The 25817-nt window shown below is 39.6% G+C and overlaps 1 protein-coding gene across 1 annotated transcript in view; it reads left to right on the plus strand.

The window, feature by feature from the left end:
* LOC110284235 (uncharacterized) overlaps window positions 1-25817 on the plus strand; it is a 114091-nt gene that overhangs the window by 79347 nt on the left and 8927 nt on the right. The window lies entirely within an intron of this gene.

The raw sequence follows: 25817 nt of genomic DNA on the forward strand, positions 1-25817 counted from the left end.
GTGGTATATCCCTGGCATCACCTCAGGTCTGAAAGGAGAGCTGAAGCTCTATGGAATCCTGATTTTTTTTTTTTACTAGTTCTTTGCTTCTCAAAAAACAAAACAAAACAAAACAACAACAAAAAAGAAAACACAATACTTCATCCTCATAGTACAATTATTCAGAAGAGTGGAGGAAGAGGGTCAATGTCATAAAGTGTGCACACACACACACACACACACACAAATACTAGGGATAAGAATGCCTTGATTTTCTAATTGTAAAGAAGAACTGGTAATGTTGGTGACTTTTGACTTTAATCTGCAAAGACGAAGATTTCTTTCCGCACTTGAGCAAAAGTTGGGGCATCGGGCACTCTTTGGGGCCACACTATTAGTTTTCCTATGGATGGTATAGTTTTGAGATAAGTGATGTTCCTAACTCTTGAAGCATTGAGCCTTCCCCTCATCCTGTACTTGGGGCTCCATGAGGAAGAAGCCCTGGTGGTGCTGAGCCTGACTCACAGGGTAGCAGAGCTGCCCTACCCACTCCTGCTGCAGAGACACAGCAAGGGCTTTAGACAGAATAAAGAACATCACCGGATTCTTTGTGTACATCTTTGCCTTGGAAGGCAGATTCTGAACAAAATAAGCTAAAATAAATTTGGATTGTTTACCTACCCCCAGTTTTTAATTAAGTATTGGGACGTTTGCTAACCCTTCTATCTATCAACTCCAGTAATCAAAGGAAAAAGTGAGGTTATCTGCTTAGTTGGTAGGTGGTCATCAGACAAACTTAATGACTCTTTTTTCTTATTTCTTATATCCTCAAAAATAGGAAGGGAGAGGCTCTCACTTCTTTCTTTTTAAAAATTGATTATTTTATTTATTTACATGTCAGATGTTGCCCCTCCCTTCCCAATCTCCCCGCCACGAGCCCTCATCCTATTCTCCTCTCCTTTGCCTCTTAAGAGGATGCTCCCCGACCCACCCATGACTTCTTTCTCGTACTGAACTTTCTAATAAGTTGTAACTCACAACAGAGCTTTTGTAAACCTTGGCCCAGATGCCTGAAAAGCCTTTTCAAAGACTATGAAACCACTATGCATATCCTTCAGAGGCTTCAAACCAAAAAATCCTCACCAGGAAAGAAATCATTTTATGGCTCTTCTTGTGGGGATAGCTGCCTCTTGCTCGGGTAAAGTAATTGCTACTTCAGTGGAAGGAGAGTCAGTCAACTAAAATGCCTTTATCACAAGAAAGTCACGGGGCAAACACTCAAGAGCAGACTACTAAGATAAATTATTCATGAGGTGTAACTGACCTTTTTATTTTCCCTTTGGGATAGGTTTGTCCTCATGGTTTACATGAAGAGTATCTACTTGCAGATCTGCCCTCTTGCTTCGGAACGAAGATGTTTCCATTTAAACCGAAGCATCCCTGTCTTAAATATTGCACAGTGTCACAGTCCAACATCTAGTTTAGTTTGACCAAGGCCAATGACAAGGCCAGCCAGGCTGAGGCTCTGAGACCTCCTTGCATGCTCTGCCATTTTGTGTGAATGCGTTAAATTGTGAGGAATTACAGTACTGAGTGAGTTACCCAAAGTGCTACTCAAGAAATCTTAAAGAGCTTGATAATAGAGTGCCTGGTCAAGCTATGGGGGAAAAATATGCTCTGAAATCATACACGGAACTGCTGCATTTTGAAGCTTTTTAAAAAAAATCAGAACTAGAGAAGGCTCAAGGTCAGTTTAATATTAATTCTCCTCCAGTTCTTTCATCCGGTTATCAGTTGCATTTGAATCCATCAAAGAGGTATGAATTTAGGTCAGTTTGGCCTTCCAAGCAGACATTTCTCAATACATATTCTGTATTTGTGTATCTGGTCTTCAATATCATTAGGTTATTTCAAAGTGAAAACGACCAAAACTTGCCTTCTTTTGGAAGGGGAAGGGAAATTCATTTCTGCTAAGTTGAAATTGCCTCTGAATAATTCATAGGGGATGGTGAATTCGTCAGATCTGATACAATCAGCAGCTCTGAAACTGCATTGTTCTATGATGGGTGCCATGGGAACAGGGAGGATGGAGTTGGTTGGCTTGAGAATTTCCATCTAGAATCTCATGTAGGTCACAGGCAGGCAATATTTTAGAAAACGAAATCCCCAATTAAAACTATGTAGAAGTAACCATAAAAAAACCCTCGCTGTAAAAAGATAGATAGATAGATAGATAGATAGATAGATAGATAGATAGATAGATAGGGATGCTATTCATTTTACTGCTCTGAAACTCACTGTGACTAATATTGCACAGATAATTTTTCTCAGAAATATTCACAGAATATTTCTCAGGTCTTTTTCTCAGAATATCATCCCAAAGTGAGGAGATGATGGTAATGAGGAAATCATGACATTAGAAAAACAAGGGCTAATAAATTAAAGCTTACAAATGTAAAAAATGAGTTTACTCTGCTGTTACACTGTGTATTTAACCCTGTCTCCCCAATTAACCAATTTATGGTATTAGGTGTTCTCCAAAGTGCCATGTTTAATCTCATTCTGTTCATGAATTTTTAAATGTTTTTACTGATAATCTTTTGTCTGTGAAGGATGCAGCTGATCATTATTTGAGAAACAAGATTTAATAAGAAATAGGTGGAGGCTGTTCTTAACTTCTAACGTGGGTAGCATTTGCAAGGGTCTTAGGAAATTGGACAAAAAGAACCCTACATAGATAGAACAGGGTGAAGAAAAGCTGGACAGGCTTGTGCTGGGGCCAGCCAAAGAAATGTGAGCGTGTCTACCTGCTTGCTTTATGACTGAGAACAGACCAGAGCCATGTGCTAAGAAAGCTTAATTCAGACTAAAAAGTTCCACTCTACTTGAGTGCTGTCTGTGATTCCAGAAGCATAAAATGAAGCAAATCTTTAGTATTATGGGGTGATTCTGGGTGCTTACATGTAGGGTAACTAAGACAGAGAGATAAGATAATTGAAGAGATAATTCAAAAGTGAAGTGGTTGAATTTAGATGGTGGCACTAAAAACCCAGGGAGGAAGACTGATGTCGAAGCTTGATAAATTAGTGTCTGTTCATCTAACTTTTTCTTTGTTCTGGTACCTCTTTCTAGTCATAAATCACCCCCAGCACTTAGATACCCTCTGATATTGCTCCTTGACTACTACAGGGAATCAGTTCAAATAATACATTATTAATGAAGTAAATAGTATCATTTCTGCATTCCCTGCCATGTCTGGATAATGTGGATAATGACGATACAATAGAGTTGGTTTGCTTTGTAATCTTACATCATTTGATTCACACATTTAAGAATATGGGTCTGAAAAGAACTCAAATGATATGTACTCACTGAAAAGTGGATATTAGCCCAGAAACTTAGAATACCCAAGATATAAGTTACAGTTTGCAAAACACATGAAACTGAAGAAGAACGAAGACCAAAGTGTGGACACTTTGCCCCTTCTTAGAATTGGGAACAGAACACCCATGGAAGGAGTTACAGAGACAAAGTTTGGAGCTGAGACAAAAGGATGGACCATCTAGAGACTGCCATATCCAGGGATCCATCCCATAATCAGCCTCCAAACGCTGACACCATTGCATACACTAGCGGGATTTTGCTGAAAGGACCCTGATATAGCTGTCTCCTGTGAGACTATGCCGGGGCCTAGCAAACACATAAGTGGATACTCACAGTCAGCTATTGGATGGATCACAGGGCCCCCAATGGAGGAGCTAGAGAAAGTACCCAAGGAGCTAAAGGGAACTGCAACCCTATAGGTGGAACAACAATATGAACTAACCAGTACCCTGGAGCTCTTGACTCTAGCTTCATATGTATCAAAAGATGGCCTAGTCGGCCATCACTGGAAAGAGAGGCCCATTGGACATGCAGACTTTGTGTGCCCCAGTACAGGGGAACGCCAGGGCCAAAAAGGGGGAGTGAGTGGGTCGTGGAGTGGGGGGGGGGTTATGAGGGACTTTTGGGATTGCATTGGAAATGTAAATGAGGAAAATACCTAATAAAGATATAAAAAAAAAAAGAAACTGTAACTAAAATAACCTATTTCTCTCTGTAGCCATTTGAATAACAGCAGACTCATTGTAACTTTGACTTGCAATTTTGAGACAGTGGTGAAATAGAACTTTATTTTATCCTTTGGTATCTACAGGTTTCTTTTGATAGATATCTATTAAAATCTCTAATCATTTTAACACACACACACACACACAAAAGAATATGGGTCTGAGGGAGCTGATGGGGATTGCAACCCCAAAAGTACAACAACAACAATATCAACCAACCAGACTCCCCAGAGCTCCCAGGGACTAAACCACCAACCAAAGAGTACACATGGAGGGGGCCATGACTCCAGCCACATATATAACAGAAGGTAGCCTTATCTGGCATTAATGGGAGGGGAACCCCTTGGTCCTATGAAGGCTTGATGCCCCAGCATAAGGGAATGCTAGGGCACTGAGGCAGGAGTGAGTGGGGGGAGAAGCGCCCTTATAGAAGCAGGGGAGAGGGGATGTGGTAGGGGTTTGCAGGGAGGAGAACTGGGAAGGAGGATAACATTTGAATGTAAATTAATAAAATAACCAATAATTTAAAAAATTAAAAAAAAAAAAAGAATATGGGTCTGAAATTTCCAGGCTGGGCAAAGATCAGGACACAGTAGTTTCTTCAAGGGTCTAGGTCATGGTTTGAGTCATGGCTGGAATCACAGTTTCCAGATTTCCAACATTTGGGTTTACACTTGTGGGAGAACATTATGACATTTCTCACAGTTTCTGAAAGTAGCCTTGCCTTTGTCTATCACCCACAGAAGTATCTCTCTCCACTACCTTACTGATTCTATTACTTCTTTGTCTTTGAGTTTTTCTGTTGTATGACCATGTCTTTGAAATGCCTTTAGAATATCACTGCCCTGTGGCTAAACCCAATCTTAACTTCTATGTCATTCTAATCTTCCTCTACACAATTGTTTCCATAATAAATAATATGCTATGTTCTTCCTGGATCAAAGTCCAGTTGTTATTGCTACATACCAGAAGCTAATATCTCTCGAAGGTGAATGCCAAGTCTCCTTTGATTCACTTCCTCATAGATGGGAAGAGGAAATAAGGCTTCATAAGGCTCATAAGGCCATTGAGGATCCAGTGGTGGAGAGAGGGGGTCATGAAGGAAACTGCTAACAGAGAAATGTTCAGAGAATATGACAGAGCAGGGACTGTGCCGATTTCCTCTCAAATTGACTTTTGGCTGCTGTGCTGGCTGGTTTTCAGTGTCAACTTGACACAGCTGGAGTTATCACAGAGAAAGGAGCTTCAGTTAGGAAGATGCCTCCACGAGATCAATCCAGCTGTAAGGCATTTTCTCAATTAGTGATCAAGGGGGAAAGGCCCCTTGTGGGTGGGACCATCTTTGGGCTGGTTGTCTTGGGTTCTATAAGAGAGCAGGCTGAGCAAGCCAGGGGAAGCAAGCCAGTAAAGAACATCCCCCCATGGCCTCTGCATCTGCTCCTGCTTTCTGACCTGCTTGAGTTCCAGTCCTGAACTTCCTTGGTGATGAACAGCAATGTGTAAGTGTAAGCTGAATAAACCCTTTCCTCCCCAACTTGCTTCTTGGTCATGATGTTTGTGCAGGAATAGAAACCCTGACTAAGACAGCTGCCTTACCGTGTGAGCTGCATGTTGAGGATATTGACACACATTCATAAACTGATATCCTCTGCTATGTAACTTACCAAAGAAATTGAAAATAAAAGCACATTAAATCTTTTTTTTGTTTACTTTATGCTGAAAGTTATGATAATTTCAAGACTCTGTCCATAAAATTTACTTGAATTTATATCACTTCCTGTTAAGTATAAAATGGCACTGGCGATAGAAAGACTGTACATGCTCTAGGACTTAGAGATCTCACTGCTTTCTTATTTTTCTTTTAATAGAAACATAAACTGACTAATAAACAAAAAGCTAAATGTTAGTCAATATTTCCTTGTCTTATTAGAAGGGAGCAGTGACAGTCCTGATGTTGTTCTGAAAATCCACACCATGCCTTTGTTAGCAATAACAAAGAAAACCGTTAGAGAAGTTTGATCATAAAGACTAGAGACAGGGATGAATGGTTGTGCTGGGTCATATAAAGTAGGATTAGCAGTGTCATGACCTTTGCCTTTGAAGATGTGTAGGGATGTACACTGAGGGAAGAGGCAATGGATATCTGAACAGGACAGAAGTGGCACAGAGCTAATGTAGCCAAATGTCTTTATTATGTCCATATGGTTGTTTCATAGATGAGACCCATTATTTAAGCCAACATAGACACCAACACTGGAAATATTCCAAACTCTTTTCTTCATAACATGAATTTCTTCCAACATGAATTTTTTTCTCATCTGTGTTGAAAATGTAACCTTCACTTTCAAAGGACAAATCAAATCTCATTTTTTTCTCACATATCTTTATTCTAGCACACAACTGACAGGTACTTAACACACACATATGAATACATATGCACATATGCACACATATACATACTCCTCAGTGGATTGGAGGACTGATTATTTTTAAGTATTAAGTAAGGAAAGTAATAAATGGGTGGTTCATCTTTAAGTTTGAGAATCTTATGTTACACAACAGAATACTTTTATGTTGGACACAATGTTGCAATGCCCCACACTATACAAAGCATTATATATATATATTTTAAATAAGGAAAGATAATTCATCCATACATTTAACTACAAGCTAATTTAACACTGCCCTGAAGAGAGTAAGCACACATCGGGCCATGAGTGAAGAGTGTGTCTCCATATTGTAGAACTCACACCATGCTCTCAGTTTTGAGCACAAGGTGTTTGAAGTGTGTTTGTATCTCACAGTCTAGAACAATGTCAAAAGAGTGGCTGTTCACGATGAAGTTTCTAAGAGCCTGAAGGAGGGACCAGTTGTCTTAAAGTCATAGCTAAATTATATTTGCACAACTGGATTACAATAATATTATCGATAGACTTAAAAACAGAGCCTCAGCTTAACTCCAGAAATGTCATGTTGCATAGAGTAGCAGGGCAACTGTGACAGAAGTACAAACTGCATGATGGCGTGACAGACAGGCCATATATGAAATGCCCCTAAAGCTGAAATAATTTGTGTTAGACAAATATTATGAGATATAAAAATACAAGCTACATTATTTTCTTCCTCTAAGTCTCTGGGACATGTATCACAAGGATTCCATGATCTTAATCTGGTTAGTTTAAAATCTAAACAATTGGAGGATGCCAGTGGGGTCAATAATATGATCCATTTATTAGTGTTTCCTGTTTTATTCTTGGACACAGTGATTCTCATGACAGTGTGTTCTTAGATTCTGAAATTCTAACAAAAAACAAAATAAAGGTAAAATACATAATACTAGAAAAGAATTGTGGGTACATTACGACAAAGAATGTTCTGGGGGCTGATTTCCTTGAAAGATCTTTTTCCTGTGAATGACTCTGATGGGGGTGGGGGTGTGTGACTATTGATCTGAAAGAGTTACAATAAGTTTTAGAAAGTAGGCAGATTCATAAATATGGAATTCCCAGATAACAAATATGTACTGTGCCTAAAGAAACCATTATGTGCTAAATAAGCTAAGAGAATAACTTTATTTCATCATTGAATTTTACTTTTTAAAAAAGTAAACTATAGAAAAATAACACAGCAAGAGCTTATTATACACAAAATGGGAACTCAAGAAGCAATTAAACAGCATTACATTTGAACAAGCACCATTTAACAACATTCTTATCTCATTTACAAATGGGAACTGGGAAGCTCAGAAAGGGAGTAGCACCCAGTTCATATGGGTGCCCCTTGGCTGAGCCCAGACTCTGTCTAGATACAAAACTGAACTGTCCTGCTAATCTATGCAATATGACATTTCTGGAGTTAATCTGGGGCTCTGTTTCTAAGTCAATTGATAATACTATTGTAATCTCATTGGGCAAATATAACTTAATTATGGCTTTATGACAACTGGTCCCTCCTTCAGGCTCTTAGAAACTTGACTTTGTTCTAGACTGTGAGATACAAAAAGGCAGAATGCTGCCTTTCAGATAAAGTTCCTTTGTACTGTATTTCCTTGGGAACCCATGCATTTGAGTTTGTGATATCTTCTTAGACAGACACTTAAAATGCAGGCTTTAAGGACATATGTGGAAAAATTGTGTTAAACTTTAAGTGCATAGCTGCCTCTTCCCTTTGATTTTTTTAAAAATAAATAACGGAAAATTGTATGACATCTCTTTCTAAATGTTTCAGGAATCCATTTTCATTCATAGAACCCAGTCAAACTCTGCAATCTGGCATTTATAATTTGAACCTCACCTTCAAACCTTCCCTAACTGTGCCTCTCTTCTAATTTCTCTCCAGTAGCTTGAACTGCTTGAACTGCAACCCCAGCACACAAAGACCCTGGCCCATTTCTTTCTGCCTCTCAACTCTCAGTTCCTACAGTTGCTAAGACACAGGCTGTACACGAGAGAATTCAGTTTCCTCAGGCTGCATTTATTTCTACCCCAGTATTCTATGTGTCTCTGTACTGGAGAAAATGCTTACACATGGACGTTGTCTGGTAAATGTTTGATAAAGGGATTGAAAGGACAGAGCCCTGAACGTCTTTGAGTTACGCATGTTTCTTAGGATGATTTCTACACAAGAAATTGAGATATCTTTAACACTTGCTCAATAATGATTTAAGTTATTCAATTCCACCATAGTGTTGTGCTTTGATTTGGTCTAGCATTTTGTTTGTTTGTTTCCTTATTTTTGAGAGAGAGAGAGAGACAGAGAGACAGAGAGAGAGAGAGAGAGAGAGAGAGAGAGAGAGAGAGAGAGAGAGAGAGAGAGAGAGAGAGAGAATGAAGTAGGATGGGAGAACAACTTGGGAGGAGTTAGGAAAAAAGGGAAATATTAGATCAAAATCTATTAAATGGAATTCTCCAAAAATAAATAAAAACAATATTAAATGATTGAAATTTTCGCAAGAACAGAGTCCCTTTGCTTTGAGTACTTGGTAATTTACTGAGTAAAAACATTGACTACAACTTTCCAAGATCTTCCTTATTTTGCTGACATTCTCATAAGAGTCTACACCATTCTGGCAGCTTATAAAGGCATTCACTACTCAGAGATCACCAATCTGCATTATATGCTGGTGGAGTTTAGTCCTTAAGAACTCTGTTCTGCTGAAATGTACAACTCTTGTTCATGAGGATCTTGTGGAAGATGCATCTAATTTCCAGTGTAAGGAAGTACCTATCAGAACCTTTTCCATAAGAACAGAATGTGTCTTGGGTATTCTAAGTTTCTGGGCTAATATCCACTTATCAGTGAGTGCATATCATGTGAGTTCTTTTGTGATAGGGTTACCTCACTCAGGATGATATCCTCCAGACCCATCCATTTGTCTAAGAATTTCATAAATTCACTCTTTTTAATAGCTGAGTAATACTCCATTGTGTAAATGTACCACATTTTCTGTATCCATTCCTCTGTTGAGGGACATCTGAGTTCTTTCCAGCTTCTGGCTATTATAAATAAGGCTGCTATGAACATAGTGGAGCATGTGTCCTTATACCAGTTGGAACATCTTCTGGATATATGCCCAGGAGAGGTATTGCAGGATCCTCCAGTAGTACTATGTCCAATTTTCTGAGGAACCGCCAGACTGATTTCCAGAGTGGTTGTACAAGCTTGCAATCCCATCAACAATGGAGGAGTGTTCCTCTTTCTCCACATCCTCGCTATCATCTGCTGTCACCTGAATTTTTGATCTTAGCCATTCTGACTGGTGTGAGGTGGAATCTCAGGGTTGTTTTGATTTGCATTTCCCTGAGGATTAAGAAGATGGCCTAGTTGGCCATCATTGGGAAGAGAGACCCCTTGGTCTTGCAAACTTTATATTCCTCAGTACAGGGGAATGCCAGGGCCAAGAAGTGGGAGTGGGTAGGTAGAGAAGTGGGGTGGGGGAGGGTATGGGGGACTTTTGGGATAGCATTTGAAATGTAAAATAACAAAATACCTAATTAAAAAAATAAATAAATCTTAAAAAAAAAAAGAGTGTGCTTAGCAAATAGGAATTGAGGTCTTGAGCCAAGAAATAGAAATTCTGAGGATCTGTTGAAAAGGAACCCTAGAAAGACATGAAACAGTGACATATTTGAGATTTATTCTGAAAGTCATACTTTTTGGGGCTTCTTGTTGTTAAAGATTTTTCTCTTAGACAAGGCAGCATGAACTATATTTGCCAGAAAAGAAATTATTAGCATATGGGCTTAAGGTGTATGCTTCACTCACTATTTGTGGGGTGGGTAAGTAGAAAATTCATAATATTCCAGAAGTGTCACATGAGAATGTCAGTCTTAGGAAAATGAAAAGCAATTTTCTGTTGTTCACCTCTAAAATTCTCCACCATCCTTCCTCCCCTTCTTATGATCCATATGAGCTATTTCCTCAAGGAGTATTTTGATGTGGGTAAAAAACTTTGGCTCTTTCCTGTAAGTTCTGAACGGGTTGCTCAATGTTCCTTCCTGGTGAGGAAACCTGTTTCAGTAAGTATAAGCTTGAGCACAAAATATAACCAGGTGCAATCATGAAATGATCAGAGACTATTGGCCAAGTGACTTGTCAAGTTTCTCACTCAATCTTCTTATAAATGAGAGAATAGCAAAGAAGTAACAAGGCCCTCTTTTTGGGCCATAGCTTTCTGTTAATGGTTAGTTGATCTACCACACAGGAAGCATTGGTTTTACCAGCAGACATTGTATTGGACACTTATCTTTTTTATCTTAATGTTATTCAAAACAGTAATATGTGCTATAGAAATATAGGTAAACACTTATTTTTTTATCTTAATGTTATTCAAAACAGTAACATGTGCTATAGAAATATAGGTATGCTCAAGATCACACAAATCCCAAGCTTCACGGACAGGACTTAAGTCTGAGCCCATCCTAGACCTTTCTTCTTGGCTGTGTTATCTCTTACATGTAGAGACTTACACAAATGAAGGTATTGAATTAGGACTCAGCAAGTCTGTATTTAAATTTCTCTCCACTAGTCTTGTAAATCTAAGCAAGTTGGTTAACATGAGTCTTGGTTTCTTCTTTAGGAAATACAGAATATTTCACTGCCAGAGTCATTGGGAGCGCTACTCAATTGACATAAGACTTCTTTGTCAGTTAGTAAAGAATCCTTTGTCAGAATACTGGAATCTTCTCACTAGCTGATCTAGCACTTATGACTTCTGCAAACTGATTGGAACAGCATAAGTCAATGGCATAAAAAGGCAAAGAATATATTCTATACTTATATTCTCCCTAAGATTCTGACACTATCTGTTTCAATAATCAGATATTTGGTGGAGGCCAAATATTTGCCAAACAGAGTAGGCATTGGGGATACAACTGATAAAAGAAGCTGTGTCTGCACTTATTGAACTTGCATTTTAGTAAGGTAGATCGCAAATGCCTAACTAACCTGCTGGCACAGATATTAAAACAACCAACATAGTTGTTTTCAAGAAGGTTCAATTTAGAAAATAGAGTGTTTGGCCAAAAACTCAATAAGTGATCAGGCAGCCACATGAGGAACATTTCATCAGAAGGAGCAGTGGTCTCTGACACTCCAAACAGGGAAGGGTCTGAGGTTTCATTCTTAGAAAAGTTGAGCTGGATCATGAATGCTATGTAAAGACTATGCATTTTGCTTTATGGTGGTACGTCAACAGCGGATCTTAACCCAATAAGAAATACAATATCTATACGGGAGAACACCTGTCCTGCCCAGCAGAGAAAGTCTGTGTGTTATCCACCATGACAAAAGGGAACTGGTAGATATGATCAATTTAGTTAAGAATGTTGGCATAGAGATTCTATTCTGGATGTTCCAGACAGATACAGAGGGAGGCTCAAAGAAGAATGTGACAAGGGACACAGAGATTGACTGATGACATAGGAACCTAGAAATTCAAGCAATACTAGAGTTGTAAAAAACAATGACATGGCTTCTGCCTACAACCCCCAGAAAATAAAATATTCTATCAGTGTGTTGATTTTAGCCCGCTGAAACTAATTTTAGACCTGGCCTCCAGAAATATAGCAGAATCTGTTTTTGTAGCTATAAGCCATTGCATTGTAGCATAATTATTACAGCAGCAATAGGAAACTAATAAAAGTTCTATAGACTCCAACATAAAGATAGCTAGAAGGGGGAATCGAAGAAACTGAGATGCCTATATAGGCATGTGACTTTAGCAATCCTAACAATGTTGACCTGTGTGGAATAACTGTGATGTATACTAAGGAAAGAAGATCTGCTCAGGGGTGTGTTTTGTAAATAAGGCTGATTGGACTTGCCAGATTCCCTTAGCTCCTAAACCACTCTTTGCTGTGGCAGAGCAGGAACCCCTGGGTACTATTTGGCACATTGCATCCATCAGTCTTGGAGAGTAAGTGCCACTTGGCTAGGTATCTGATTTGACAAGTAACTTAGTATCATTTCTCAGAACTCCCTGGGCAATGTGTTTCACTCTTTGCATTGTTCCAATGAGGAAACAACCTGGTTGACTGTAATGTGGCATTTCAGTATGTCAGATTTCAGGTTGTGGTCTCTGCCCACAGGCCTGTCACTGAGGCTTAGAGCTGTTTTTAAAATCCCAACTGGAAGACAGAAAATAAACAGACCTCTAGGAAATAAACAGACAGACAGGAATCCTTACAGAGGACCAGCAGTGTTGCCAAACCATATTATAAACACCCAAAAACGACACATAAACCTTTTTAGGATCTTGCCTGCAGTATTTCCTGAAGTCCCTGTAGTTCTCATCCCTGTAGTATAACCAATTGAATCAGCACTAGCAGGCTACACAGGCTTTTTGGATTTGTGTTCCAAATATTTTATTGAGAATTTTTGCATCTATGTCCATAAGAGACATTTGTTTGTAATTCTCTTTCTTTATGGGTTCTTTATGTGGTTTGTGTATAAGGGTAACTATTGTCTCATAAAATTAATTACGCAGTGTTCCTTCTGTTTCTAATTCATGGAATAATTTGAGAAGTATAGGTGGTAGTTCTTTGAAACTAACTCATGGAATAATTTGAGAAGTATAGGTGGTAGTTCTTTGAAAGTCTGGTAGGAATCTGGTTGGGAGACTTTTAATGAATGACTGCTGCTATTTCACTAGGGTTTAAAGGTCAGTTAAAATTGCTCATCTGATCTCAATTTAACTATGGTACCTATTGAGAGAAGTATCCCTTTCTTTTAAGTTTTCCAGCATGGTGGAATACAGATTTTTAAGGTATATCATTATGATATACCTTGCTTCTTGGGTGCATTTGCTTGGAATATCTTTTTCCAACTTTTTGCTCTGAAGTAATGTCTATTCTCGATGTTGTGTGCTTCCTAGATGCAGCAGAAGATTGAATGCTGCTTTCATAAGCATTCTATTAGTCTGGGTCTTTTTTATAGGGGAATTAAGAAAGTGATATCGAGGAACAACAATAACTAATGATTTTGGTTTTGTGCTATTTTCTTTTTGTTGGTGGTGGCTGTGGAAGTGGTGGTAGTATGTGTTTGTGTATATGTGTATGTGCGTGTGTGCCTGTGTGCGCGTGTGTATGTGCACACATAATGCTCATGCGCATACATGTATACTTCCCTTCTTTTGCTGGTCTGAGATTTATTCCCTGTGTTCTTATGTTTCTAACTGACCACTTTAGATTTGAGTTTTCCTTCCAAAATCTTCTATAGGACAGGATTTGCAGATAGATAGAGCTTAAATTTGGTTTTATCATGGAATGTCTTATTTTCTCCACCTATGGTGATGGAATGTTTTGCTGGGTATAGTATTTTGTTATGGCACCTGTGGTCTCTCAGAGTCTGTAGCAATCTGTCCAAATGAATTAGTTTCAATCTTTTTTGGCTTAATGCTGTGTACAGTTGTTCTACAAAGGAAAAGAAGTGTTATGTCTCAGAACCTCAGTATGCTTTTATATATTCATTTAGGAAGCATTATAGAAGCCTGTTCTTCCTAGATATCACAAGAGATGAAAGGGGGCTATCCCTCATTCAAGAAGTTGACAGCATAGATGAACAGAAATGCCTGTGAACAAAGCATGATATCCATTATTCCCAGAGGTTTTTTTTGTTTGTTTGTTTTTTTAAGAAATAAAGGATCCTCTTTAACTCAACAAATTACATTAGTTATAGCTGAACATAGCAAGGATGTAGAGGTTATAAAGAAAAGAAAGTTTCCCCTCCTAGTGAGGCAAAATCATCTTTACATCAGTAGAAAGTGAAATATAATGTTAACTTTAAAAGTGAAAAACCACCATTTGTGGAATGGAATTTAAATTGGGTGGAGCTTGTCTAAGGACAGCCATCCAGGCAAACCTTTCTGAGGAGAGACTTTCTCTCTAAATCATGGGACAGCTGTAGCCAGGTGAATCCACAAGACCTAGAGAAATAACAACACACATGATGAGAAAACTGTGAACGCCACGGGGTAACAATCTAGGGTCTCATGAGCCACATGATAGTTCAATATCAATGCATGAGTAAAAATGACTGAAGCTAAAGATGCACTTAGGAAGAAGCACAGAGAGTTCGAATCAATGAGCAGCTCTCAGGTATAGTCAGCTGGACATCACAAGCGACGGTGTGTCCTCAGCTGGAAGTACAGAACTTGTCCTGAAGCCCTAAAGAATTCAGCACACCTTCCAAAAGTAAATGCTTTGTCGGCTTCTTCCTACCCACCCTTCTTTTTACTGTGTCCAAATCTACCAAACGATCACTTATTACCCTATAGGTAGAAGGAATGCATTCCCATGCTTTCTAATGTTGCCATCTGTCTTGAGCAGAATGCATACAAGGCTAAGCATCCATCTTCGTGTGGACGAAAGCATGATTATGAAGTAGCACTCCTAGCAGTGCCCTTCACCTGACTTTAGGGACAGATGAAACTATTAGAAGCAGAATAAAGCCTACTCACTCCTTTAGTGGGTGACAAATACCATTGCAAAGTCACACAGCAAGAAGCCAGGTACTTGTTCCCCAAGAAACCTTCATGCTGGGTCCTATGGGTGAAGCCTCCGTTCACATAGATCACCAGCTGTTAAGAGAACATTTCTACAGGACCAAGCACTGCCCCAGCTCTAAAATGCATAGAACAGTCTAACCCTACTCTGATGAGCTTATGGCCAGGTGAAGCCACAAGACCCAAGTGAAACAGATTGATGGTGCTAGGTTGTCAAGACTGAGATACAAGCCCCAGCTACCTTGGGTCCATGAGGTATGCAACCTTTGCTCTCAACTAAGAATTGGGGATCAATGACATCTCTGGCCTTCAGGGTGAATGTGAATGTGACATTTATAGTGTCAGGCATCTATAAAATAAATCTCATTTCATGAAGACAGTGGTTTAGTAGATTTTGGTTCACATTTTGATTTTTCCATTTATTAGCTGCACTTCCTTGGGTCAAATTATTTAACTTCACTTGCCTATTCCTTTGTTTGTAGAATATAGTTAATGTGGTGCTTATGTGTACAGCTTTGTAAATGCTGTCAAAGTCATTTAGGATTATTAAGATAAATACTTCAGAAAGAAGCAGCTGAGCTTTTCCTCAAGTAAAAGCTAAACATCATATTGAAAGTATCCCTGTTGTTTATCAGTGGGCTAATACGATTTCCTATTTGATAATGTCCAAGCTATTTAGGTAACATCTTGAGATTAGACAAAAGAATTTGATAGAAATTCCAAGCTAGGATTCTGGCCATGACAGAATAACTATTATAAAGTTAGACAGGTATTCTAACCCTTCTAATCTCCGTGAGACTTCACTGTGAATCACAAACAAGGTCTCCTATTCTGAGAAACTGTGAAAGGGTTTTCTATAATTTATTAAAGACACTGAATCATCAGACCTCTATAATTTTTTGAAGTATGAGGACTCACCATAGGAATTTAGTATGCATTACTTTGTCCTGCTTGTTTATTCTTATGTGTCTATATTTTGATAAGGAATATCCTAATCTTAAGACTTCTTACTTGAGAACAAAAACCATATTTGCTAATCTCATTTGATGCCTCAGAAGGGGAAAAAAGGAGAATTTCTAATTATACAGTGATTGTTAAGGGAATATACAAGCCTAAACATAAAGTTATGATAAAAAATGTCCCAGAAAAGATGATTAAATAATAAAAATCACTGATAATAGAGTTTAAGTAATCTTTCCAAAAAGTAGATATATAAATATGTATATATATATATACATTCACTTTATAATAAATACATATTTTCATAGTAATATGTAAAAATCTATTAAAATTAATTGATAAAAATTTTATTTAAAAACAAAATCAAAGCTAGGTGGTGGTGGCACGTGCCTTTAATTCCAGCACTCAAGAGGTAGTGGCAGAAAGATCTGAGTTTGAGGACAGTCTGGTCTACAAAGCAAGTTTGAGGACAGCCAGGACCAGACAGAGAAATCTTGTCTCAAAAAAGTAAATAAAAATATAATAATGATCAAAGGAAATGGAGCTAAGGGAATGGAGACTCATTACTGGTAAGTCAGAGCCTCAGTTTATGAGGATGAAGAGAGATTTTATGAACAATGGTTATGGGTTCCCTCAAAATGTTTAAAGTCATGGGATCTATATAGTATGCATTTTACCATGGTTCTTAATAAACAAAAAGTTTAAATCTAGTTCCCCAGCTGGTCTAGCTCAACAAACCTGTCACAACATTTCTGTTAATCATGTCCAGACCTAGTGAAAAAGGAGTATCAAGCTGACCTGGGCTGAATTTTCTTCCTGCTGAGGATTCTTTCAACCCCATGCCTACAAACAAGGCATTATGTTTCATTTTCCTCACATACAAAATATGGACAGTCTTTTACTAAGCCAAAGAATTAAACAAAGTCATATAGAAATGGCTGACAAACAACAGTTCGCACTAAGGGAATTGCTTATTGTTTGCACCATCAGTGTCATGCCTCCCACTTAGAAGTCGTCATGGGGAAAAATAATGCATAGCAGAATACATGTGCACAATAAAGATTTACATACAGCCTACACATAATTCAGCACCAAGTCTCATGACACGGGCATGCTTATTGAGCAGCCAGAGGTTGATGAAGGCTACAAGGGCAAGATTTCAGGAAGAAAGAAAAAAGATTTCAGGCAGGACCCTGAACAATGGTCTGGGGTTTGGTAATGATGAAGGGGGAAGGCAATGGAAAGGTGATGATGGGGAACTTGAACAGAGTCCTCAAAGAACATGTGACACTGTGGCACTCTGCACTCTTCTGTTAATGACATTCATTTAAAAGACAGTTTGGCAACCCAGAGGAAAGTGCATGATTCTGATGTTCTCATAAGGACATCAGTCTGAGTTCATAAATAGATGGACATAATACAGTGGGGTTTGAGGTAACTTAGTTGTTAGGCAGCACAAATAAGTCTGTGGAACTGATCCCAAGCACAGAAAAAGAGAGAAAAAGGAAGGAAGGAAGAAAGGGGAGGGAGGGAGGGAGGGAGGGAAGGAGGGAGGAAGGGAGGCAGGCAGGCAGGCAGGCAGGCAGGCAGGCAGGCAGGCAGGCAGGAAGGAAGGAAGGAAGGAAGGAAGGAAGGAAGGAAGGAAGGAAGGAAGGAAGGAAGGAAAAATGAAAACACCAATTTTTGTCTTTGTAGGAGGTCAGTATCTTTTCTTTAGTCTTCATTTAACTAGATGAAACTCTTCCAAATTATGGAGTTAAGCTGCTTAACTCAAATTCTCTTGCCTCAAATATTAATCATGTCTGAAGGACACCTCCCCATAACACTTAGGATTGTTTGACCAAACAATTGCTACAAAGTTGCTGAAGGGACCCTGATATAGCTGTCTCTTGTGAGGCTAGGCCAGTGCCTGGCAGATGCAGAAGTGGATGCTCACAGTCATCTATTGGATGGAACACAGGGCCCCCAATGTAGGAGCTAGAGAAAGTACCCAAGGAGCTAAAGGGAACTGCAACCCTATAGGTGGAACAACAATATGAACTAACCAGTACCCCCAGAGCTCCTGTCTCTAGCTGCATATGTAGCAGAAGATGGCCTAGTCAGCCATCATTGGGAAGAGAGGCCCCTAGGTCTTGCAAACTTTATATGCCCCCCGTACAGGGGAATGCTAGGGCCATGAAGTGGGAGTGGGTGGGGAGGGGAGCAGGGTGGCGGGGGGGGGGAGGGTATAGGGAACTTTTAGGGATAGCATTTGAAATGTAAATAAAGAAAATATCTACTAAAATTTTTTTTAAAAAGAAAATGAACCATCACACTAAGTAATTTCAAACAGGAAATTTAATACAAAGAACTATTGCCTAAGGACGTGGGAGAGTAAACAGGTCTTTGTTTTTTCAATAATTTACTTTTTTCTCACTCTACGTTCAGATCAAAGCGAATCTCCTCTCCGTCCATCCCTTACAAATCCCTCCCTCATTACCACCTCCCCTTCTCTTCAAATTCTTCACAAGTAGGAGATAGAACCCCTGAACTCTGCCTGATGTTTGGCTGTGAGTCTATCCATCTGTTTCCATATGCTACTGGTTGAAGCCTCCCAGGAAACAGTTGTTACTTTCGGATCTGCAAGCATAGCACACTATCATTAATAGTGTCAGGGATTGGATCTCTCACATGGGCTGGGTCAGTCATTGGTTGGCTGATCCCTCAGTCTTGGCTCCACCTTTATTCCCCCGTATCTTATAGGCAGGACAATTTTGGGGTTGAAGGTTTTGTGACTCATTTGTTGTCTCCACCCCCATCACTGGAAGTCCTGTCTGTTTACAGGAGGTGGACACTTCAGACTCTATCTCGCCCTGCTGGTAGAAATCTCAGCTAGGGTCATCCCCATGGACGCCCTAATCCTTCCCTGTCCCAGGCTTCCAGCTAGCCCCAGAGATGCCCCCACCCATTTCCATTCTCACTCCCTGCTCTCTGCAGTCCCCTGTCCCCATATCTGGTTGCCACCTCTGTTCCCCTCCTTACCTCTTCTCCCACTCTCTTCCCTCCTTCTGTCCACCTATGACGACTATTTTGTTTCCCTTTCTGAGGAAGATTCACCCATCTGCCCTTGGGCTCTCCTTATTACCCAGTTTCTTTGGGTCTGTAGAGTGTAGCATGGTTATCCTGTCCTTTATGGTTAATGTCCACCTATAAGTGACTACATGCCATCCCTGTCTTTTTGGGTCATGTTACCTCATTGAGGATGATGTTCTCAAACTCCATCCATTTGCCTGCAAATTTCATGATGTCTTTGTTTTTATTAGCTGAGTAGTATTCCATTGTGTAAATTACCACATTTCTTTATCCATTCCTTAGTTGAGAAACATCTAGGTTGTTCCTAGTTTCTGGCTATTATGAATAAATCTGCAATGCGCATAGTTGAAGAAGTGCCCTTGTGGAAGGGTGAGGCATCTTTTAGGTATATGCCCAGGAGTGGTATAGCTGGGTCCTGAGATAGAACTATTCCCAATTTTCTGAGAAATCACCAAACCAGTTTTCAAAATGGTTGTACGAATTTGCAATACCACCAGCAATGGAGTGTTTCCCTTTCTCCATATATCCTTGCCAGCATCTGCTGTCACTTGAGTTTTTGTTTGTTTGTTTGGTTGGTTGGTTGGCTTTTTTTTTTTTTTTTTTGAGACAGAGTTTCTCTGTGTAGCCCTGGCTGTCCTGGAACTCACTCTGTAGAACAGGCTGGCCTCGAACTCAGAAATCTGCCTGCCTCTGCCTCCCAAGTGCTGGGATTAAAGGCATGCGCCACCATGCCTGGCTCATCACTTGAGTTTTTGATCTTTGCCATGCTGATGGGTGTAAGATGGAATCTCAGAGTCATTCTGATTTGCATTTCCCTAATGACTAAGGACACTGAACATTTCTTTCAGTGCTTCTCAGCCATCCAAGATGCCTCTTTGGCAAATTCTCTGTTTAGGTCTGTACCTCATTTTTCAATTGGATTATTTGGTTGCTTGGTGTCTAATTCTTCAGTTCTTTATATATTTTGGATATTAGTCCTCTGTCAGGTGTAGGGTTGAAGCTCTTTTCCCATTCTGTAGGTTGTCGATTTGTCCTGTTTATGGTGTCCTTAGCCTTGGAAGAGCTTTTCAGTTTCACCAGGTCCCATTTATTAATTTTTTGTTTTAGTGTCTGATTCTTCAGGAATTTGTCTCCTTTGCCATTATATGCGAGGCCATTCCCCACTCTCTCTTCTACTATATTTAGTGTGTCTAGTTTTAGGTTGAGGTCTTTGATCCACTTGGACCTGAGTTTTGTGCAGGGTAATAAATATGGATCTATTTGCATTCTTCTACATGTAGACATCCAGTTATACCAGCACCATTTGTTGAAGATGCTTTCCTTTTTCCGTTGTATGGTTTTGGCTTCTTTGTCAAATATCAAGTGTCCGTGGGTATGTGGCTTTATTTCTGGGTCTTTGTTTCTATTCCATTGATCAACTGGTCCTAAAAGGTATCTTAAAACAGAAGAAAAGTACTCTCAACAAAGACACATTTGGAAGTGAGAGTTCAGAAATCACTAAAACCATTTGTCTAGGCGCACTGTAGCTAGGGTGCTCAGCCAGAACCAATCCACCATCTCTGGGGAAACAGATTCAAAACAAAAAGCAAAGTAACAGTGATCAGGTGAACCAAGGCTGCTAAGCAGATATGCAGCCGGTCAAGGAGGTGAATGATATCAGCTTACTGATGCAAGTGTGAAGCCCAGAGAACTTGGGCTCTGCATCAGGGCGGCCATCAGAACTCACAGAGAATAAGTAAGACATGGCTGATGCTTTAACATAGGAGGGAGTCTAGCCCAGTAAAGAATATGGGGGATGGAGGTATTCAACTGGATCTGGCAGCTGGTGAAACCTTCTTCAGGAGTCCAAGGTACTTTTGAGTAATTCTTAGGGGAGTGAAAGCAAATTCTAAAATTTTCAACTTCAAGTCATAGAAAAATATCATACAGAGCAAAAATCTGGAGTAAAGGCCTGCTTCTCTGTGGTGGAATTGGCCTCTGTCTGGGAGTGGTAGGAGCTTCTTAGCATAAATATTTATATATCATGTACAAAGTGTTGGGTATTATCTTAAACACATTACACATGATCAACTCTTACAGTAGCCTTATTTTGCAAATAAAAAATTGAAGCACGGGGTGAGTGTGAAGTCAGTAGCAAGTCATTTAAGGGACCACAGAGGTGTATCATGAGGTTCAAAGTCAATCTCTCGGCCTGTAGAGCCCTTATACAAAGAAATAACATAAAAAATTCACGTTGTACCTCATGCCTTTCTGAGTAATGGGATATCTTATCATCCAACTACAACCCACTCTGGACATAAATCATATGTTTTTGCAGTATGTCTACACTCTTATGTACTACCACCACTAAGTCACTTCATAATTATTTCACTGATCAGTTCCCCTGTCCTGGTTGTTGTACTCATTATGTAGAGAAGTATTAATGGAAATGAGTGACACAAAACTCAGGGGGATCAACATAGTCTAGTATTAGCTGGCTACAGCAGACATACAGGGCTTGTAGAAAAAGGCTTATAGTCAGGGTTCAACACTCGATGCTTCATGCATCCAGTGGAGTCCTTGGAATGTATCCTCTGAGGATAAGTGAGCAGTATTGTGTACTACATTTAGACACGACCCTCTAAAACAAGCATTTCATTTAAAAGCTTATGGTGCAGATGCCTGTGTTGTGCCCATAGCTTTCAGGCGGTTAAACCCACTGCACTGTTTCATAGACATTTTTATTTTAATAATGTGGGTGTTGAGACAGGGCCTTGCTACACACCTCAGGTTTTCCTTCTACTCTGTATAGTCTAGACTTGCCTCAAACTTTTCTAATCTCATCTTCATGCCCTGAACACCAAGATTCATGGCATATGCCACCATACCCAGTTCCCCACTCCTCCTCCTCTTCCTCTTCCTCCTCCTCTTCCTCTTCCTCCTCCTCTTCCTCTTCCTCCTCCTCTCTCCTCTTCTTGTTCTCTTTGTAATGGTAAGTATTACATGGTACTAGTTATCCTCTAAGGGCAATTTAAGAGCCAAGAAAAATGGTAACAAATGAGCAATTCAATTGAGAACACAAATTTCTCTTCAAAGCTGTAGAGCTTGGGTAGCTCCAACTCAAACACTGTTGCCAAACCTCCCTTTGGCTAACTTTCCAGAAGAAACCTGTCTCTCTGGGCATAGCATCAGGATTTGTCCAATGACAAGCTCGGTTCCCTGCAAGGTCTCCCAGGGCCTCCTCGGGTCTGGAATCTTGCTGCTGCCAGGAAGCTACATGGTGCAGTCAGCCTGCATTTAATCACACTGAAAACCTGATTCCCAGCTCCAGGCAAACTGAAAAAGGCAGCACAAAATTCTCAGTTTGCAGCCAGTTGTCTCTGCTGATGTCACATCTGCAGCCAGGGATTTTTGTAATAAACAGGGAAAGAGCCATAGCTCTGGGCAAAGGTGAACGACCTTCTGGGTGGGTGCACTTCTGTTGAAATGGTGTGTGGCTGCCAATTCAGAGGCAGTCAAATGGCCTTCCTGGGTTTGTTTTGTTTTGTTTTGTTTCCAGAGAACAAAAGTCATGAAGCTTCAAGTGGGAAACTCAGTACTCATAAACAAGGGTGTGATTTTCATGCCCATATAACTTTCTGGTTTCTGCCATTTCTATCTGGTCTTGCCTGCCTGGAGAGGAGAGATGAAACCACAACCAACCAACCAACCAACCAACCAACCAACCAACCAAGTAAATAAATAAATAAATAAATGCATAGATACACAAATAAAATTAAATAATGTCTGGAGGAGTTTATAGTTCCTCAAGAATCAGAACTTCTCTTTGTCCACGACACAATGATGGCAACAAGTACAGCAATGAAGTCCTTCCTCAACCCCTCCTTCTGTCTCACCACACCCTTTACTGCTCTCCTGATCCAAGGGCATGATTGGTCATACACATATTCTCATGGCCATCAAGGAGTAGGGGGTTTTAGTTGCTGGCAGGGAGAAGGTGCTTCAAAGTGTCACCCAGAGAAAAAGGGTCTCAGTGTCATTAACAAAGCTCCGAAGGGCACCCCTCAGCTTTGCTGCAGCTCTCCAGTGTTGTACCTTCTTGGCTCTCCATTTTATTCACACTTTCCTGAGATGTTTTCCTTTAACACCAGCTTTCTTTCTGTCTAGATTTGTCTTGGCTCTTGTTTTCTTCACGCAGAATGTTTTTTTTCTAATGGTTAAAGATGCCTTTCCTTGCCTCCTTACAAGTCTTTGGATTTTTCAGGGCTGTACCTCCAGACAAAATAAAACATACACACAGTGTTCTCAGTTTGTTTGTGTGTGTGTGTCTGTGTGTCTGTGTGTCTGTGTCTGTGTATGTGTGTGTGTGTATTTCATTTGTTTGTTTGTTTGTTTGATTTTTTTTTAAAGAGAGAACTGGCAACTCCAAATTTTTATCACTTTCAAACCAAAGTTTTGACCAAACAAAAAACTCAAAGGCATCTATAGGTATATTTATTTTAACAGAGGATCTCACAAAGACACAAATGTTCTTGTTTTCGTTCTTCTGCATTAAAAAAAAAAATCTATTTTAGAAGTATGTTCACTCTAAGTTGGGTCTTGTCCTCATTATTGCTTGGTGTTTCTCTTTTCTCAACAGCCTGGCCTTTGGAATTAGTTCTGTAAAAAATATTATTTCCATGAGAGAAAACACCAACATTAACCAAGGACCTCTGGCACAAACAGCCCGAGTTCCTTTATTCTTAGTCTATAGCCTTTGGACATCACTAAACAATTCCTATTTAAATACCCTCAGCATCCGTGCTATTTTAATCAATCCTGCACACAGGCAGCAGCTGAACCTGTGAACTGGCTCAGGAATAGAAAGCCCTGTCAGAGGATTTCTGTGCCTTGGACAAAAGAACAGAAAGTTGTGGCGAATGCAGCCTTGAAGAATTTTTCATTGCATCTGAGCTCAGAGGGACTTTTGGTGGAGCTGTAGGGAAGGGATCAAACAAAGACAATTTAATAGTCATTGTCAAGCTAAAAGACTGAATTTTGCTTAAAGAATTCAGTTTTCAGACTTGACAGTAAAATACAAGCTGGATTTTAATTGTTCTTCTCTTCTAGAAACCATTTGATTAGTGAGAGCAGTGCCACAGCAGTTTTAAGATACGAGCGAGTGGGGTCTCCTTTTCAACATCTGGATCTCACCAAGAGAGGGACTTAAATGTTCTTGTACCAGTGAAAGTGAGGTCAAAGACTAGGCACCAAAAGCTCAGTTGCAAGAGAAGGCCACATCTGCTGCGATGCTCCATGATCAAAGTGTCACTGCAGCTGCTTCCAGGGACACAGAAGGCTCATCAGTGGGGGACATAATACAACAGCTGAGATTATTAAAAATGAAATCTTGGCTATGATGCATAGCCTGTAAGAGAAAGTAGCCCTGGTGTTAAAATCCAATCCATTAAGTTGTTGTTCATTTTTCCCATGCAAATGTGACTTGAGCAAGCAGGGAAGACCTCTTAAATGACTAGAGGCTCTCATCCTGATTATATAGTGTGCTGTGAGTAAACGTTGTTGAGTTCTCCTACATCAAAGGATGTGAAAGGATGCTGACATTCCCTGAGTAATTAAGTAATGCTGACATGAAGGCCAGAATCCCCTTGTCTGTAAAATAGGTCCACACAAAGGCAGACCCCTTGGGTATTTGCTTTCAGCAAATGAACACCTAAGCTCCATAGATTTCATTTCTATTTCTAATTCAACATTAAAATGTTCCTGGAAACGCAACTACATAACCAAAGTGTTGAATAACATATGCACTGAATATTGATTCCAAAAGCTAACAGTCCCTCATATCCCAGTGATCCATGAAGGCAGACATTTGACAGATGCAGTGTGGAAAGCCACTGATGGAAGACAAGGATAATATTCTGCTTCTATGCCATCCCTGTAATACTAGGACTGTACCTAATAGTCTTCCTCTAAAATGGTGCTGTGAAGATTACAGCATAGTCCTTGAAGGCACCACAGAGGCATGAGGTAATGCCTCGTGTTGAAGAATACCCTGGCGTTTATTCACCTCTATGCCAAAGGCATGCATATAAATATGCACAGAAGTGCTACTCAAAATAGCCCCACACCAGAAAAAAAAATCTGTCAACTTATGCATGGAGAAACAAAATGTGACCTCTCCTACAATAGACTATCATCCAGTCTTTAAAAAGAATGAAGTGCTAGTTCCTGCTTCAATTTAGTCATTTCAAGATATTACACTAAGAGGAAAAGAAAATCACAAGTTATATAGTTGTACTAATATTAAACATCCAGGAATATTGGATGCGTAATGACCAAAACAAGTCTGTTTATCTTGATTTGGGAAATTGTAGCCACTAATGGGAAGTCAACTGAAAGGAGACTTAGAGATTCATGAGGGTGTTCTGAAACTGGGTTACAATGGTGGTTTCTTATCTCCGTAAGCTTACTAAAGAGTTATGTGCCCATATAACTATACAATGAGTGAAGTCATGTTGTGTAAGTTGCATCTCCATGCAGAGGTGATAAAACAGATATGAATAATGATGAGAAAATTTTGAGAAAGAACTATAAAATAAACAAAATCAAAACAGTTTACTTGTAAAGTTACTTTAGTTTTACATTAATATCATAGTATGCTAAAATATTGTACTTTATAGAAAAGCTATTCTTTTGTGTTTTTTGTACTACTGTCTGAT

The sequence above is a fragment of the Mus caroli genome, unplaced genomic scaffold, assembly GCF_978045245.1.
Source record: "Mus caroli unplaced genomic scaffold, Mus_caroli_1 scaffold_18, whole genome shotgun sequence".
Taxonomy (NCBI): domain Eukaryota; kingdom Metazoa; phylum Chordata; class Mammalia; order Rodentia; family Muridae; genus Mus; species Mus caroli.